Source organism: Symphodus melops, assembly GCF_947650265.1.
Source record: "Symphodus melops genome assembly, chromosome: 18".
In the NCBI taxonomy this organism is placed as follows: domain Eukaryota; kingdom Metazoa; phylum Chordata; class Actinopteri; order Labriformes; family Labridae; genus Symphodus; species Symphodus melops.
In genome coordinates, this window is record NC_136708.1 from 300,461 (window position 1) to 304,927 (window position 4,467).

Below are 4,467 nucleotides of genomic sequence, written 5' to 3' on the forward strand. Positions count from 1 at the left end.
AACAGCCATCTGCTAAACTGTGCTGGGCTTGAAAATGGGATGGGGGAGATGGGACAAGATGCAGAAAGAAGAATAGGATGGGATATGTTGGGGGGGGGGGGGGGGGGTCTGGGCAGGCCATCCTCAGGGGGAGGGGGGGGGGGGGGTTGTTTGGGCAGGCCATCCTCACCAACAGTCCCAAGGAACCTAGGAGAGCTCAAGGAACCAAAGAGAGCTCAAAAGGAGAGGTTAGAATACAAAGATAGTGACAAGCTACTGCTTGTCACTATAGACTTATCTTATTACTATAAGGTGAGAAAGCTGGGAGAGAAAGAGGGAGAGAGAGATAAGAGATCCTGGTGCCAGTTCCCCCGGTAGTCTAAGCCTATAGCAGCATAACTATGAGCTGGTCCTAAGCCAGCCCTAACTATAAGATTTATCAAAAAGAAAAGTTTGAAGTCTATTCTTAAAAGTACCTAGTGTGTCTGCCTCCCGGACCCCGACTGGTAGACGATTCCAAAGGAGCGGTGCCTGATAACTAAAGGCTCTACCTCCCATAGTACTTTTAGAGACTATAGGCACCACGAGCAGGCCTGCATTCTGGGAACGTCATGTTCTTGATGGATAGTACGGTACAATTAACTCTTTAAGATACGATGGTGCCTGACCGTTTAGAGCTTTGTAGGTGAGCAGAAGGATTTTAAATTCTATTCTAGATTTTATAGGGAGCCAATGGAGAGAAGCCAATACAGGAGTCATGTGGTCCCTTTTCCTCGTTCTAGTCAGAACACGAGCTGCAGCGTTTTGGACGAGTTGGAGGGTCTTTAGAGATTTACCATAGCATCCTGCTAAAATAGAATTACAGTAATCCAACCTGGAGGTAACAAATGCATGAACTAATTTTTCAGCATCATGTTGTGACAGGATCTGTCTGATCTTAGAGATATTACGAAGGTGAAAATAAGCTGTCCTTGAAATTTGTTTAATGTAGGAATCAAAGGACATATCCTGATCAAACAGAACTCCTAGGTTCCTAACAGTGGTACTAGAGGCTACACTAATACTACTAAGGGCCGTCATATCATCAGAGAAAGTCTCTCTAAGGTTCTTAGGTCCAATCACTATAACTTCAGTCTTGTCTGAGTTGAGCAGTAAGAAGTTTCTGGTCATCCAGGTCCTGATGTCCTTGAGGCTTCTAGTTTATGAAGCTGGTTGGTGTCTTCTGGCTTCATTGCTATGTAGAGCTGAGTATCGTCTGCATAGCAATGAAAGTTCATGGAGTGTTTTCTCATAATACTACCTAGAGGAAGCATATATAATGTAAATAAAATCGGACCAAGCACTGATCCTTGAGGCACTCCATGGCTAACTTTGGTGTACAAAGAGGACTCATCATGAACATGCACAAACTGAGATCTATCTGACAAATAGGATCTAAACCAACTTAGAGCAGTCCCTGTAACTCCAAGCAATTGTTCTAGTCTCTGTAACAGAATCTGATGGTCAATTGTATCAAAAGCAGCACTAAGATCTAACAGGACAAGCACAGATAGAAGTCCCCTGTCTGAGGCTAACAGAAGATCATGTGTTACTCTAACTAGTCTCAGTGCTATGGTAAACTCTAAATCCCGACTGGAACTCCTCAAACAAGCTGTTGTTGTGGAGAAAATCACACAACTGATTAGCTACCACTTTCTCTAAGATCTTGGAGATAAAAGGAAGGTTAGATATAGGTCTATAGTTAGCTAGAGTTCCTGAATCAAGAGTAGGCTTTTTAAGGAGCGGTTTAATTACAGCTACTTTAAATGACTGGGGTACATAACCTGCTGCTAAAGATATATTGATCATATCTAGTATGGAGCTGCTAACTAGAGGAAAGACTTCCTTAAACAACTTGGTTGGGATTGGATCTAAAAGACAAGTTGACGGTTTAGACGCAGAAATAATCGAATTTAGTTCTGCGAGGTTAATTGGAAAAAAACAATCGAGGTTAGTATCAGAATTTGGAACCGTTTCTGCTGTATCTGAATTATAGGAGGAATCTGCACTAAGTAAAGGTAGTAAGTTGCTAATTTTGTCTCTAATGTTTAGAATTTTATCATTAAAAAAGCTCATGAAATCATTACTGCTAAGGGCTAAAGGAATAGATGAATGAACTATGACTCTCTGTCAGCCTGGCTACAGTGCTGAAGAGGTATCTAGGGTTGTTTTTATTTCCTTCAATAAGAGACGAGTAATAGGCCGTGCGGGCCTGCCGTAGAGCTTTCATATATCGATTATGACTATCTTGCCAAATTAAACGAGATTCTATCGTTTTGGTGGAGCGCCAAATTCTTTCACATTTACGTGACGTTAGTTTTAGAGTACAGGTTTCTAAATTGTACCATGGAGCTGATCTCTGTCGTTTGATTGGCTTCTGTTTTAGGGGAGCGATTGAATCCAGAGTAACTCTAAGTGAATCCACCGCACTATCTACAAACTGATCTAGCTGAGAGGGACTAAAGTGATTATAGGAGTTTTCAACTAGGTTAGGGGATGGAACAGAAACAAAGGCAGCTGAAATAGCATCCTTAAATTTAGCTACAACATTATCATTTAAATTTCTAGAGAGCACTTTTTTTATTAAGAGGAGTTAAGGTTGGTAAAAAGAAATCAAAAGTTATTAGGAAATGGTCTGATATCAGAGAATTTTCCAGAAAAACCGACAGACTGTTAATTTCAATACCATAAGCTAAAACAAGATCCAGGGTGTGGTTAAATCGATGGGTAGGTTTGTTTACACCCTGGGTGAAGCCAATAGAGTCCAATAGAGACATGAAAGCCATGCTAAGACTGTCATTAACAACATCCACATGGATATTGAAATGACCTACAACAATTATTCTATCACTGCTAAGAACTATGTGTGATAGAAATTCTGCAAATTCAGATAGAAATTCTGAATATGGGCCAGGAGGGCGGTAAACTATAACAATTAGAACTAGCTGAAAAGTTCTAGAGACTGGATGTGAAAGACTGAGTGCAAGACTTTCAAAAGAGGTATAATTCAGCTTTGGTCGAGGATTGATTATAAGAGCAGAATTAAAAATAGCTGCTACTCCACCACCTCCACCAGTGTCTCGAGCTATATGAGCATTCAAATGACTGGGAGGGGTGGATTCATTTAAACTAACATATTCATCCTGAGAAGGTTTCAGTTAAACAAAGTAGATCAATATGATTCTCTGATATTAGCTCATTTACCAGGAGAGATTTAGATGCTAGGGATCTAATGTTTAGTAAGCTGCATTTAATTGTTAGATTTTTTTGCCAAATCGTATTTGTAGTTTTGATTTTGACTAAATTTTATGATTTACGCCTCTTTTATTGAGGCTGAATTGCCTATGACAGGTGTGGGGCGGAGAACAGACACAGTATCTATAGTATAAGTAGGGTTACAGCTATAAGAAGATCTAACTGAGTTACAGTTAGATTTACAGTCACAAGGACAGCTATAGTGGCAGGTAAACAGATCTAAAGGAAGCGCAGAGAAGTGTGTAAGACTGCAGCTCTGCATCCTGGTCTGGACTCTGATGAGTTGTCAGGGTTTGGGACTAATAAACTCTGCTACGTTTCTAGATAATAGAGCTGCACCAACCAGAGTAGGATGGATGCCATCTCTAGCTAGCAGACCAGGCTTTCCCCAAAAGGACTGCCAGTTATCTATGAAGCCCACATCGTTTACTGGACACCACCTCGATAGCCAGCGGTTGAATGAAGACATGCGGCTATACATGTCATCACTGGTCAAATTAGGGAGAGGACCAGAGAAAACTACGGAGTCCGACATCGTCTTTGCAAAACTACACACCGACTCCACATTAACTTTAGTAATTTCCGACTGGCGAAGTCGGGAGTCATTTGTGCCAACATGAATTACAATTTTATCAAATCTACGTTTAGCCTTTGTCAGCAGCTTTAAGTGAGCCATGATGTCGCCCGCTCTGGCCCCGGGTATACACCTAACTATGCCCGCTGACTTCGCTAACTTCACGTTTCTGACTATGGAGTCTCCAATTATCAGAGTTTTTGTCTCAGCGGGTCGCTGAGTGGGGAAAATGTGTTTGAAACATGAAGTGGTTGGTGGGGAGTCGTGAGCCTCGTTTTGTGACTATGCCTCCCTCGGACAGTAACCCAGCCACTGCCTCCCGGCTGCTCGGGAGCTACCGGGGGAGATTTAACACTATGTCGGCCCGCACCGGCTACAGAAGGCTGGCTAACTGCTGCTGCATAAGATGACTCTGACTCAAAGGTGCGGAGCCTGCTCTCTAACTCAGACACCCTCGCCTCCAGAGCTATAAATAAACTACATTTAATACAGATACCTTTATCAGTAAAGGAGGACGAGGAGTAACTAGACATCTGGCACACAGAACAAGAGAGAGCAGGAGAGGGAGAGGCAGGGAGAGAAGCCATAGTAGGAGAAGCTAACTGCTAAGTTAGCCTGAG